Source organism: Budorcas taxicolor, chromosome 15, assembly GCF_023091745.1.
Source record: "Budorcas taxicolor isolate Tak-1 chromosome 15, Takin1.1, whole genome shotgun sequence".
NCBI classification, from domain to species: domain Eukaryota; kingdom Metazoa; phylum Chordata; class Mammalia; order Artiodactyla; family Bovidae; genus Budorcas; species Budorcas taxicolor.
The window spans coordinates 46,106,746-46,122,161 of NC_068924.1; the positions used below are offsets into that span (position 1 = coordinate 46,106,746).

At 40.1% G+C, this 15,416-nt stretch overlaps 2 pseudogenes; both read right to left on the reverse strand.

Annotated features, from left to right (window-relative positions):
* Positions 1–1,695: 1,695 nt before the first annotated feature.
* On the reverse strand, positions 1,696–8,280 carry LOC128059841 (olfactory receptor 56B4-like; annotated as a pseudogene).
* Positions 8,281–13,512: 5,232 nt separating this feature from the next.
* LOC128060861 (synaptobrevin homolog YKT6-like) lies at positions 13,513–14,270 on the reverse strand (annotated as a pseudogene).
* Between the last annotated feature and the right edge of the window lie 1,146 nt (positions 14,271–15,416).

Here is a 15,416-nt window from a genome sequence, read left to right on the forward strand (position 1 = left end):
ATCATATCTCAAAGCATTTTCTTTATTATCCCTTGATTGTCTGATTGTCACAGCATGCTGTGATTTCTAGCATTTTTTTCCTGCTAAGAGACAAAGGCAGATTACAACCCAGGTCTATTGAGAACTAAAACTTCTGATTATTATGACTTTTAAGTTAAAGAACTGAAGCATTGTGAGGTTTCATAAGTTGCTCAAAATCACGCAGAAATTCTGGAACACAGCAAGACTAAGAGGGAGAACAGTGCGAAGGTTATGCAATCAAACTTCTAATATCTTTAATCCCAGCTCTCACACTTGAAAACTACTGGCAGAGGCAAGTTTTATATCCCTACTGCCAGTGCCCCAGTTCCCTTAGCTGTAAATTTAGAATAATATTGTACCAGCCTCATAGGGTCATTGTATTAAATCAAATGATATATATGTATACATAAATGTAATATCTAATATGTATGTCTCAGTTTTCTGGCCTATAAGAAGTACTTAACACTTATTATCCATTAATTAAGAATAATTCTTATTATTGATGCTATTGAGGTTTTCTGGTACAAAACTTTTCTCTGTCCCTTCTTAATAAACATATACTTAAAATTTTTCTTGTTATGAAAATTACATAGGAAAAACACAAATATCTAACAGTTCAAGTAAATTTATATAAACATTTTTAAAGACTCCATTTTCTATGAACAGTAATGTTACAACAAACTTCTCATGAATAAATTTTTGCTTACATTTAAACTATTTCCTCTGGATATTTTTCTAAAAATAGAGTTATGAATAAACAAATTTGAACATTCATGAACATTTGATAGATTTTGTCAAATTTCTTTTTGGTACATTTTTATCAGTCTACAGTTTACTCACTGCATAGGAGGATCAGTCTCACACAGACGTAGAGGACAGCATGTGGACATAGCGGGGGAAGGAGGCGAGGGACGAATTGAGAGAGTAGCACTGAAACATATATATTACCACGGGTAAAATAGATAGCTCGTGGGGAGTTGTTGTATAACATAGGGGGCTCAACCAGGTGCTCTGTGACAACTTACAAGGGTGGGATGGGGTGGGAGGAGGGAGGGAGGCTCAAGAGCAAAGGGACGTATGTATACTTCTGGCTGATTCATGTTGTAAAGCAATTATCTTCCAACTAAAAATAAATTAAAAAAGAGTATCAATCTCAGGGTGGCATCAGCTGTCAGGAACATTACATTTTTTCTATTCTTATTTTACATTAATAGGAAATTTTATCGTAACTTTCCTATGTGTATTTTGATTAGTGAGACTGACAAGTGTTCATGATTTTACTGCCCATTTTGTTCCTAGTAAGAGATAAAGGCAGATTACAACCCAGGTCTATTGAGAGCTAAAATTTCTGTCCTTACCTAGCACCTTAATAGCATTCTAAAACTGGAGTTGGACTTCCTTGGTAGTGCAACAACTAAGCCCCCATGCTACAACTTCTAGGCTCAAGCTCAAGGGCCCACACGCCACAGCTAATGAGCCCGTGTGCCACAACTACTGAAGACCGTACACCTAGAGCTGGTGCTCCACAGCAACAGAAGCCGTGGCAATGAGAAGCCCATGCAGGGCAATGAAGAATAGCCTCCTCTCACAGCAACTAGAGAAAGCCTGTGTGAAGCAACAAAGACCTGGTGTGACAAAAATAAAATTAAAAAAATAAAATGAAGTAAACTGGAGTTAAATGGTCGACTCGTTTTTGTGCATCCCAAGCAGCCTCTGGATGCTCAGTCTGAGCTCATGGATCCTAAGTGCATAGATCATGGGGTTGAGTGCAGAGGGACGATGTTGTGTAGCACACTGAGGAGTACAGGGATAATAGGAAGCTTTTTTATCTGCAAGGTGTATGTCAGATAGCACAATGACACCTGTGTAGAAGAAGAGGATGAGGATGATGTGGGCGCTACAGGTGCTCAGAGCTTTTGACATTACTTCTGGTGATATCAGTCTCAGCACAGAATCAAGGATTAAAGTACAGGAAGAAAAAACCAGAGCCATGTCACTCCCTGTCAGGATCCATGCTAAGATCAGTCGGTAAAATTTTTTCACAATGATGTCATCACAAGCCAGGTTGGCAACCCCCAAGTTAGAGCATAGGCAGTGGTCAGTTTCATTCCTGGAATATTAACGTCTCTGGACAGCCAGCATAGGCGCTGAAATGGTCAACAGGCTCTTCCTGAGTGCCATGAACCCTGTGGCTTTGACCAAAAAGTTTTTAGTGACCATGGAGAGGTATTGAAGTGGGGGAGAGATGGTGCGTATCTGTCCACTGCCATGCAGAGGAAGATAGTAGATTCCATGCAAATGAAGCAGAAATGATCTGATGGCACAGATCTGAGCAAAACACTTAGGGAGGTGAACGGCCTTGGCATCAAACCAGAAGATAGCCAAAATCTTAGGCATGATGCTGGTAGCCAGGCTAATGTCCACAGCTGTCAATATGCAGAGAAAAAGGTACATGGGCTCATGCAGTGAGGGCTCATGTTGGATGGTGGTCGTGATAAGGAGATTGGTACCAAGGACTAAAAAGTAGAGCATAGCCAGGGGCAGGGAGAGCCAGTGCTGCCAATCACGAGTGCTTGGGGGCCCCATCAAGATGAACTGGGAAATCTGGAGGCTGAAACTGTTCATAACACTGGTAGAAATATCTATGGGATAGGTGCCCTATTCTTGGTTGTTGTTCAGTCACTCAGTCGTATCTGACTCTTTGCAAACCCATGAACTGTGCAGTATGCCAGTTTCCCTGTCCTTCACCATCTCCTGAAGCTTGCTCAAACTCAGGTCCAATGAGTCAGTGATGCTATTCTTGGTGGCTCTCCATAAACTGAAATAAGAAAGAGGTTGCATTTGAAAGTTCAGCAGAGGGTCCTGATCAGTTCAGTTCAGTTCAGTTCAGTCGCTCAGTCATGTCTGACTCTTTGCAACCCCATGAATCGCAGCACGCCAGGCCTCCCTGTCCATCACCATCTCCCGGAGTTCACTCAGACTCATGTCCATAGAGTCCGTGATGCCATCCAGCCATCTCATCCTCGGTAGTCCTCTTCTCCTCCTGCCCCCAATCCCTCCCAGCATCAGAGTCTTTTCTGGTGAGTCAACTCTTCACATGAGGTGGCCAAAGTACTGGAGTTTCAGCTTTAGCATCATTCCCTCCAAAGAAATCCCAGGGCTGATCTCCTTCAGAATGGACTGGTTGGATCTCCTTGCAGTCCAAGGGACTCTCAAGAGTCTTCTCCAACACCACAGTTCAAAAGCATCAATTCTTCAGCGTTCAGCTTTGTTCACAGTCCAACTCTCACACCCATACATGACCACAGGAAAAACCATAGCCTTGACTAGATGGACCTTAGTCAGCAAAGTAATGTCTCTACTTTTGAATATACTATCTAGGTTGGTCATAACTTTCCTTCCAAGGAATAGGCGTCTTTTAATTTCATGGCTGCAGTCACCATCTATAGTGATTTTGGAGCCCCAAAACACAAAGTCTGACACTGTTTCCCCATCTATTTCCCATAAAGTGATGGGACCAGATGCCATGATCTTCGTTTTCTGAATGTTGAGCTTTAAGCCAACTTTTTTGCTTTCCTCTTTCACTTTCATCAAGAGGTTTTTTAGTTCCTCTTCACTTTCTGCCATCAGGGTGGTGTGATCTGCATATCTGAGGTTATTGATATTTCTCCCAGCAATCTTGATTCCAGCTTGTGTTTCTTCTATTCCAGCGTTTCTCATGATGTACTCTGCATAGAAGTTAAATAAGCAGGGTGACAATATACAGCCTTGATGTACTCCTTTCCCTATTTGGAACCAGTCTGTTGTTCCATGTCCAGTTCTAACTGTTGCTTCTTGATCTGCATACAGATTTCTCAAGAGGCAGGTGAGGTGGTCTGGTATTCCCATCTCTTTCAGAATTTTCCACAGTTTGTTGTGATCCACACAGTCAAAGGCTTTGGCATAGTCAATAAAGCAGAAATAGATGTTTTTCTGGAACTCTCTTGCTTTTTCCATGATCCAGTGGATGTTGGCAATTTGATCTCTGGTTCCTCTGCCTTTTCTAAAACCAGGTTGAACATCAGGGATTTCATGGTTCACGTATTGCTGAAGCCTGGCTTGGAGAATTTAGAGCATTACTTTACTAGCATGTGAGATGAGTGCAATTGTGCAGTAGTTTGAGCATTCTTTTACATTGCCTTTCTTTGGGATTGGCATGAAAACTGACCTTTTCCAGTCCAGTGGCCACTGCTGAGTTTTCCAAATTTGCTGGCATATTGAGTGCAGCACTTTCACAGCATCACCTTTTAGGATTTGAAACAGCTCAACTGGAATTCCATCACCTCCACTAGCTTTGTTCATAGTGATGCTTTCTAAGGTCCACTTGACTTCACATTCCAAGATATCTGGCTCTAGATTAGTGATCACATCATCGTGATTATCTTGGTCATGAAGATCTTTTTTGTACAGTTGTTCTGTGTATTCTTGCCACCTCTTCTTAATATCTTCTGCTTCTGTTAGATCCAGACAATTTCTTTCCTTTATCAAGACCATCTTTGCATGAAATGTTCCCTTGGTATGTCTTGTAGGTCTTCATAAAACCGTTCAACTTCAGCTTCTTCAGCGTTACTGGTTTGGGGCATAGACTTGGATAACTGTGATATTGAATGGTTTGCCTTGGAGAGAACAGAGATCATTCTGTCGTTTTTGAGATTGCATCCAAGTACTGCATTTCGGACTCTTTTGTTGACCATGATGGCTACTCCATTTCTTCTGAGGGATTCCTGCCCGCAGTAGTAGATGTAATCATCATCTGAGTTAAATTCACCCATTCCAGTTCTGATCAGGGACTGCCATCAATGACACAGTTTCTGTTATTCATGAATGACCTTCAACTTTTTTTTGGCTCTGGGAAATATTCCACAGAAGAGCAATAAAGAAAGCCCAAGTTAATTCTAAACAGAAATATTTGAATACCTATTTGTCATCACTACTTGTATGTCTACATGGCCAAATATATCAACAATAACCAGTTACCTGTTATCTAACAGATAACAAATATTAATATTTGTTTTACCCCCATTTTTTGCTTTATATTTAAGAAATTTATATCTTATAAAATAATTTTGTATCTTGCCTTTGTCTCTTAGTAGTATGCCCTAAGACATAAAATAGGCAGTAAAAATTTATTGCATGGATGAATGAATGAACCATGAATTTAAGTATTAAAAGCCATGTGAAATCTCAATTTCTGTATTTCTATATTTGGCTCTTTCATATATTACTCATCAGTATTTTACTTTTCAGATTATTTCCTTTGAGTAGAATTTAAGAAATGATACAAAGGTGATATGTACAAAGAGCATATCATGTGTGTGTGCTCAGTGACTCAGTCGCGTCTGACTCTTTGCAACCCCATGGGCTGCAGCCTCTGTCCATAGGTTTTTCCAGTCAAGAATGCTGGAGTGGGTTGCCATTTCCTCCTCCAGGAGATCTTCCCAACCCGGGGATGGAACCCTAGTCTCCTGTGGTTCCTGCATTGGCAGGCAGATTCTTTACTACTGAGTTACCTGGGAAAGGGCATAGACATCTTAAAATTTTACTTTTAATAGTATTTTTATATTCTTAGTGTTACACATTCAGATAGTAAAAAAAAAATCAAATAACATTAAAAAGTAAAACAATGGAAAGTAAGACTCCTGTGTTTGGGCCTCCCAAATCCCTTCTCTTTCACCAGAGGCAGCCAGTAATACCAGTTCTTGGGGAATCTTTCTAGAGATAGTTTTTGCACCTTTAGTTTTTATATATATTTTCCCATAAAAGAGAAAAACAAATGTTAGCATACTAATCATCCTCTTCTTTTTGTTTCCTCTTCTTTTCTTTTTTAACGTGTCTCAGAGACCACTCCATATCATATTATAGATATGCCCCATTGCTAAGTTGCATGATTTTGTACCACATAAATGTCCGATATCTTAATAAGAACTTTTGAAAGACATTCAATTTTTTTCCTGTATTTCCTATGGTAAAACATGATCCAATAAAATTACTGTTCATATATATTTAAGCATATATGTAAGTTTATCCATAATTTCCACATTACTGGGTGAAATGGACCAAAAAAAATAATTGCTAAACTGTCTTTCAAAGAGGTTTTTCTACCCCTTTATGACAATATCGGCTTTTATATTTTTGACAGACACTGAAATGTTGCTTCATAGATATACAATAGTACTTTACACATCCAGAATTTGCTTATGAGTGTCTATTTCATCACATCCATGCCATAATTAAAATTTTCAATTAAAAAATCTTTATTATTAGAATAAGTAAAAATTGATATTATAATTTTGGTTTACCTTTTTCATCACTGTTTTGTGAACTTTGACTATTTTTTAACTTTGACATTTTAAAAGATCTTTTCCCCCCCTTTACTTACTTTAGGTAATTTTCTGTTTTGGCTTTATGTACAGCCCATCCTTTATGTATATGGCTTTATGTACAACCCATCTGCATCATGATGCAGGGTACATCATGAGAAACGCTGGGCTGAATGAAACATAAGCTGGAATCAAGATTGCCAGGAGAAATATCAATAACCTCAGATACGCAGATGACACCACCCTTATGGCAGAAAGCAAAGAACTAAAGAGCCTCTTGAAGAAAGTGAAAGAGAAGAGTGAAAAATTTGGCTTAAAACTCAACATTCAGAAAACTAAAATCATGGCATCTGGTCCAATCACTTCACAGCAAATAGATGGGGAAACAGTAGAAACAGCGACAGACTTTATTTTTTGGGGTTACAAAATTACTGCAGATGGTAACTGCAGCCATGAAATTAAAAGATGCTTGCTTCTTAGGAGAAAAGTTATGACCAACCTAGACAGCATATTAAAAAGCAGAGACATTACTTTGTCGACAAAGGTCCATCTAGTCAAAGCTATGATTTTTCCAGTAGTCATGTATGAATGTAAGATTTAGACCATAAACAAAGCTGAGTTTCCAAAATGTCCTTTTGGACCATAAAGCAAATCAGTCCTGAATATTCATTGGAAGGACTGAGGTTGAAGCTGAAGCTCTAATACTTTGGCCACCTGATGCGAAGAGCTGACTCATTAGAAAAGACCCTGACACAGGGAAAGATTGAAGGAGGGAGGAGAAGGGGACCATAGAGGATAAGATAGTCAGATGGCATTACTGACTCAATGGACATGAGTTTGAGCAAGCTCTGGGAGATGGTGAAAGACAGGGAAGCCTGGAATGTTGCAGTCCATGGGGTCACAAAGAGTCAGACCTGACAGTGACTGACAACAGATAGCTAACTCATTGTTGCAGCACTCTTCAGTAAATAAACATTTCCATTTATTGCAATGTGTTTTTTTGGGTCAAATATTAAATTCAAACATATATTCAAGGATCATTGCATGACCAGTCAGTTTTCTGTTTTTAATGCCAGTACTAATTGAATTAGTATATTTACCAAATGATAAATGGCAACCCACTCCAGTACTCTTGCCTGGAAAATCCCATGGACGGAGGAGCTTGGTACAGCCTACTCTCCGTGGGGATGCAAAGAGTCAGGCATGACTGAGAGACTTCACTTTCACTTTAGAGTAGGGTTTTACTAATAATTTTGGATAATTTTTTCAATTAAAAAAACACTGGTTGTATTAAATTGGAACATATAGAGTAATATGGAAGAACTGATTATCTTTATCTCGTTAATGCTTTCCATTCAGAAATTTAATGGAAATTTCTGTCATAAATGTCATAAGTAGTTTTAGAATTTTTTACCTTATATTTCTCTTTTATCTCTTTATCGTTCCAAATTAGCTATTATTATCTTAAAAACCTTTGGATCATTATTGCTTTCTAAAACATTTCACAAAACATAGCTATTTTACACTACTGCTTTTCAAAGCTAATTATTTAGGAGATTCTCCTCGGTATTTATCATTTTTTTTTTGGCAGGAAGATGCACTGCTGAAATTTCACTGGAATAACTTTAATTAATATAAGCTCTTATTTATATTTGGCATCTTTTAAAAATCTTTATAATTTTCTAAACAATATAAAGAAACACTGATGGTGAACATCCTTGTCTAGATCTGAACTTTAAATAGTATGTTCCTGGAGCTCTCCTCAGTGTGGTGCTGGTGAATCCATTCAGTTCAGTTCAGTCACTCAGTCACGTCCAACTCTTTGTGACCCCACGGACTGCAGCACGCCAGGCTTCCCTGTCCATCACCAACAAGCAAGTTCGAGCTTGCTCAAACTCATGACCGTTGAGTCAGTGATGCCATCCATCATCTCATCCTGTGTCATGCCTTCCTCCTCCCGTCTTCAATCTTTCCCAGCATCAGGGTCTTCTCCAATGAGTCAGTTCTTTGCATCAGGTGGCCAAAGTATTGGAGTTTCAGCTTCAGCATCAGTCCTTCCAATGAATATTCAGGACTGATTTCCTTCAGGATTGACTGGTTGGATCTTCTTGCAGTCCAGGGGACTCTCAAGAGTCTTCTCCAACACCACACTTCAAAAGCATCAGTTCTTTGGCACTCAGCTTTCTTTATGGTCCAAATCTTACATTCATACATGACTACTGGGAAAACCTTAGCTTTGACTAAATGGACCTTTGTTGGCAAAGTAATGTCTCTGCTTTTTAATATGCTGTCTAAGTTGGTCATAGCTTTTCTCCCAGGGAGCAAGTGTCTTTTAATTTCATGGCTGCAGTCACCATCTGCAGTGATTTTGGAGCCCAAGAAAATAAAATTTGTCCCTGTTTCCATTGTTTCCCCATCTATTTCACTTGAATTGATGAGAGCAGCTGCCATGATTTTAGTTTTCTGAATAGTGAGTTTTAAGCCAACTTTTTCACCCTCCTCTTTCACTTTCATCAAGAGGCTCTTTAGTTCTTCACTTTCTGACATAAGAGTGGTATCATCTGCGTATCTGAGGTTATTGATATTTGAATGCTTTTCAGATAAACAATCTTAACTGGTTTGGTGATTTTATGTCTATTTCTAATTCTTGATTTGCTTTTTAAAATCAGAAATGAGTGAATTAAGTCACTATCTCTGTTCAGGCTCTTGGATCTGTAATTTAAACAGAATGTTGTCCTGCTTTCACCATCCTTTCAGCATTTACTACATGGCTCCTCTGTGTCAGGCTCCAAGAGGCAGCGGTTCTGGGACTCTTTCCTCCGGTAGGGGTTTCTGTTCTTTCTGTACACTTTTCTCACTTGTTTTTGACAGAAAAGAGGGCCAGAATTGCAATGATCACACTAGGGAAACAAAGTGAGAACACCGACAGGGAAGGAAGAAAGAGGCTGGGCAACCAGAACACACAGGGCATACAGGGCAGGAAATGAGCCTCTTCCTCTCACCTCGGTCTCCTGGTCACTCCCTGCTAGGAGGTCTTGGAGAGATTCTCTGCATATGGAACCACCTTCTGTTGCTGTTTTTCAGTTGCTCATCATGTTCGACCCTTTGTGACCCCATGGACTGCAGCACTCCAGGCTTCCCTGTCCTTCACTGTCTCTCGGAGATTGTCCATTGAGTCAGTGATGCCATCCAACCATCCCAGTGAGTCAGCTCTTCGAAACAGGTGGCCAAAGTATTGGAACTTCAGCTTCAGCATCAGTTCTTCTGATGAATATTCAGGGTTGATTTCCTTTAGGATTGACTGGTTTGATCTCCTTGCTGTTCAAGGAACTCTCAAGAGTCTTCTCCAGCACCTCAGTTCTAAAGAAGCAATTCTTTGCAGTTCTGCCTTCTTTATAGTTTCTATTCTCTTGGCTACACTCTTACTTTTGCTGTAAAGAGTACATCCTTTCCTCTCCCCTGGCATCTGGGTTGTTGCATAGATTGGAACTTGGAGGTGCCCTGGACCCTTTATGTTACTCCCTTGGTCCTCCAAGAAGCTCTCTCTAATCTTTTTTCCTGTGTGCATCAAAACTTGATGTTTTCTCACTGCAGCCTGGAAAGGCCTTCAACAGTCTTAGAAGCATATCAAATTCATCTCAGGGAAGAGAAGTACTCAGGCCTCAGTCCCTTGGGAAGCACTATTAGCACTCATCTCTGCTGATGAAGGTTTAGAGAGAGGTGTTTTTCCATCTGTGTGACTCCATCAAGGCCTGCCCCTCCCACAAGACACAATTTTCTTCACCCTCCATAGGGACCATTTTCCAGCAGATGTATTCTCTCTGTTTTATGTTTTACTATGTCTTTTCTCATGGGTTATCTGTCCCATATAAGAGCATATTTATACTTCCTCTTCTAAATACATTCTACCTGATTCCCCCACCCCCAGACCCACTTTACACCTTGCTCTGTACCCAGAGAAGGTAAAGTCTATTGCCTCTGGATGTTGTTAGGTTTGGCTAATAGGAAGCACTGGCAGTTGATCAGAGGCAGCAAGAAAGACAAGTTGGGGGACCCCTTACAAGTCCACTCACTGTTCTGTAGTGCCTGGGGCCTCTCCTAAGGCCACTGCTCCCATGAGGTGATTCCCTTGATGACTCTTCCAATAGTGAGCTCTCCATTGCTGTCCAGCCTAGGGAGGGTAATGCCTTTGATGTTACCAGCCCTGGTGTATTTTGCCACCCCTGCTTTATTATTATTATTATTTTTAACTCTTCCCATGTATTTTGACTGTTCTCTTCATTATACTCTCTTCAATCTTTCCTTTTGCATGTATCATCTGTTTCCTGCTAGGACTTTGACTAATATACCTCCTGATCTCAACTTTCTCCCACCCGGCACTCTTGTGCTAAATCTGCTCCCTCTCTTTTCTTTCTTCCACAAATTCCTAAAGCACTTCTCTCAATGTGTAGCTCCCAGTTCCTTACCTCTCATTTTCTTTTAAATCTATGTGAGATTTATATTCTCCAATCTTCCTACTAAACCAAAATGTATCAGATTTTAAAAACTTTTTATTTTGCATTGGTGTGTAGCCAATTAACTTGTGATGGTTTCAGGTGGACTGCAAAGGGACTCAGATTTGATTCGTGGGAAGTAGACAATGAAACAATCAAGGGTACAAGAAGTTTATTGGGGATCAGAACCCATGGAAAAGCAGGGAGAAGGAAAGATTGGGTAAACGGAGAAGTAGATTGTGATGCAGTGTGAGAGGCTTCAGTCAACTGACTCAGAGCTCTAGAGGGGATAGGGTGACATCTTTCTCCACATGACACAAGGATATGAGAGGCTGTTGACAAACCAGCGCATATATATGACACTGGAAAGCCAGAGACAAGAATTTCCATGGATATCATGGGTATTTTGATATGGCACTCAACCTAATCTTACATATTGATACTTTCCCACATATTTGTTATAAAAATACCTAAACAGGAAGAATCAGATTGATGAACTTAAGCTTTATAAGCAGTATATATTATAAGGCTATAATAATTAACACAGTGTAGTACAGCAAAAAGAAAAAAAAAAGATTATTAAAAAGAAGAGAGAGCTGAAAGATAAACCTACATGTATATGAACACAAAGCAGTGTGGGAAAGGGCAGTCTTTTTTCTAAAAGGTAGATGGTCTATAGGCTGTCCACAGGCAAAAGTGAACCTTGATCCCTAGCCACATAAAAGTCATTTTGAGAATAAATGTGAAAGGTTAAAAACAGTAAAAGCTCTAAATGATGGCATATAAGAATATATTCATAACCTTGGGGTAAATAAAAATTTCTTAAATAGCTCATAAAAAAGGACTAAATGTAAAGGAAATGATTAATAAAACTGGATTTTTTTTTTTACCTAAAATTTTTCATTTCTCTTTAGTAAATATTTAGGCATGGACACTCCAATGTTCATTGCAGTACTATTTACAAAAGCCAAGACATGGAAGCAACTTAAATGTCCTTTGACAGGTGAATGGATAAAGAAGATGTGGTGCATATATACAATGGGATATTACTTAGCCATAAAGAGAACAAAATAATGCCATTTGCAGTGACATGGATGGACTTAGAAATTGTCATACTGAGTGAAGTAAGTCAGAGAAAGACAAATGTCATATGAATCACTTAAGTGTGGACTCGAAAAAAGGCTACAAGTGAACTTATCTACAAAACAGAAATAGAGTTACAAATGTAAAAAATAAACTTACGGTTACCTGGGAGGGGTTGGGAGGGATAAATTGAAAGATTGGGATTGATACAAGCAAACTACTGTATATAAATGAATAACTAATAAGGACCTATGGTATAGCACAGGGAACTTTATGCAATACTCTGTAATGTCCTATATGGAACATTAGGATATAAAAATAAGTGGATATATATGTATATATAACAGATTCACTCTGCTGTACACCTGAAATTAAGGCAAGTTGGAAATCACTTATGTTGTTCGGTCACCAAATCACTTATGTTGTTCGGCCAACTCTTTGTGACCCCATGGAACCCATGGACCCCACTCCAGGCTTCCCTGTCCCTCACCATCTCCTGGAGTTTGCCCAAGCTCAATTATACCCCAATAAAAATTTTAAAAAATTCAGGCATGGAGTTGCTAGGTTATGTGATAAGCATATGTTTAATTTTATTAAAATGCATCTACCAAATTGTTTTCCAAAGTGGTTCTACCATTCTACATTGTTACCAGCAATTTGAGAGTTCCAGTTGCTTTGCATCCTCATCAGCACTTGGTATGTGTGTGTGTGTTAGTTGCTTAGTTGTGTCTGACTCTTTGCAACCCCATAGACTGTAGTGCATCAGGCCCCTCTGTCCATGGGATTCTCCAGGCAAGAACACTGGAGTGGGTTGTCATTTCCTTCTCCAAAAGGAACTATAGAAAGAAAGAAAGTGAAGTTACTCAGTCGTGTCAGACTCTTTGCGACCCTATGGACTGTAGCCTACCAGGCTCCTGCACCCATGGAATTTTCCAGGCAGGAGTACTGGAGTGTGTTGCCATTTCCTTCTCCAGCACTTGGTATGGTCAGTGTTAATTTTAGCCATCCTAATATGGCTATCATTGTAAGTTATTATGGTTTTAATTTGCATTTCTTCAATGACTAATGATATTGAACATCTTTTAATATGCTTCTGAACTTGTTGGCTATCCATAAATCTTCCTTTGAAAAGTGTTCAAATATTTTTATTGTTTTTGAGTTGTCTTATTACTTCTCTGTATAATTTCTTTACATAATCTGGATTCAAATCCTTTCTCAGACCCATGCAGTGCAAATATATTCACCAAGTCTGCAACTTACCTTTTATTTTTATTTATTTTGCAGAGTCACTGAGCTTTATGGTTCCATTTGGCCCCAAAACACTTTTACCGGCCTCAAGCTATCTTTTCAAAAATAACTAGGCATGTGAATTTGAACGTTCTCCACCCCTAGGTGCCTTCCACCCTTCGGTTCCTCCCAGGAGCTCCAAAGCGGAAGTTGAGTCTGTCCCACTAGGGTCATTGCGAAGTGGCTCTGCTTCCTGGGGTGGGGGATGGGGGTGCGGTTCTGATGTGAAAGACGGTGATGTGCCAGCGCAGGGGCTCTGACGGCGGCCATCACATGGTTGCACAGGACGAGTTTTATTTCCCGGCCATTTTATAGAAGACTTTTGACTGTATTCCCAGCACTTCGGATTTGGACACCAGGTCATCGAGCTTCCCGCCTGGCGCTAATAAAGACTCCATGGTGTTGTGCAGGATGATCTTGGTCTCATCCAGTTCAGCCTGCACTGTAGTCATGGAGTCAGCTTCTCCGGGGTTCTGGTGTCTACTGAGGTGACTGTCCAGGCCTGTGTACTGGATAATATCACGGGATCCAACTGGCCAGTCTGTCCTGTGGACCTGCTTGGAGAATTCGTCTAGTACCTTCTCTAGCAAGGTAAAAGACCCCCAGGATGGATGTTCACTGTCAGCAATGACCACTTCTGCAAGACTGTCATTTCTGACGAAGACATGGCACAGATATTCTTGTTCCACAGAAGCTTGGCTACCTTTTGCAGAGCACTCCACAATCAGGATCCTCTGGAGAAGGAAATGACAACCCACTCCAGTGTTCTTGCCTGGAGAATCCCATGGACAGAAGAGCCTGACAGGCTACAGTCCATGGGGTTGCAAGAGTCAGACACGACTTAGCAACTAAACCACCACCACCACCACCACCACCACCACCACCACAATCAGTTGGCTTGTGAAGGCGGTGAATTCCTAAACCCTGGACCTCTGGAAGAAGCTGAAAGAGGACACATCATATGTGGCTTTGAGCAGCACTGCCTTGGACTCACCTTTGTACAGACCCTTAGGCTATACAGCTTCATGGCACCTTGCCCTGGGGCTGGCCACCCACCTGGCGGCGGCCTGGGCTCACAGGGAGCAGCATGGTGCCGCCCCTCAAGGGGCCGACAGATCAGCCACCTGCTTCCTTCTGTCTTTTATTTCTAAATGGTGTCTTCTAATGAGAAGATTTAAAAATTTTGGTAAATTCTAATATATCAATTTTTATTTTATAGTTTGAAATAAAATTATAAAATAAAGCTAATGAACTATGCTGTGCTGTGATTAGTCACTCAGTCATGTCTTGAGTCTTTGCAACCCCATGGACTGCAACCCACTAGGCTCCTCTGTCCATGGGATTCTCCAGGCAAGAATACTGGAGTGGGTTGTCATGCCCTCCTCCAGGGGATCTTCCAAAACCTGGAACTGAACCCAGGTCTCCCACATTGTAGGTGGTTTCTTTACTGTCTGAGCCACCAGGGAATCAATTTTTATTTTATAGCTTAAAATAAAACTATAAAATTATAAAAGAAAACTAGTAAACTATAGTTTAAAATAAAACACATTTTGTGTCCTATTGAAGACATTTTTGCTTAACATAAAGTTGCAAAGATTTTATCCTATTTTTTTCCTAGAAAATTCATAACTTTAGCTTTTACATTGTCTTAAGATTTTTGGATTACCTCATTCAGAGGATGTGACTGCTGATTGATTCCTGAGCTAGACCTGGGCAATCAGGATCCTCACTCCCTTCCTGTGCTTGGAATGGGTGTACCACCCACCATTCCCATAGCCAGACCCATTATCAAGGATGCAGCTGAAGAGAGAGTCATGTGTTGTTGAGACCATCTGAGTGAATCAACTTAAGATCTCTCTATAAACTCCAAAGATTCTGACTGTTGGTGTGAAGATTTACTCATCTTGTGGGTGCCCAAGACAATCCTCCGAAGTAAATCCCCCTGCTTATTATCCTTGCCGTTTATCTGGGTGGTGTGTGTCTTCAATTTCTACTTGGTCTCCATGGAGGAAGTTTATATTTTGTATATGAATATCCAGTTCTTTCAATACCCCTTATTGAAAAGTTTATCCCTTTCCCATCACAGTACCTTGCATGTTAGTTTAAAAAAAAATCATCTGATTATTTATATATATGTGTGTGTGTGTATTCTGAACTCTGTTTTTTGTTCCAT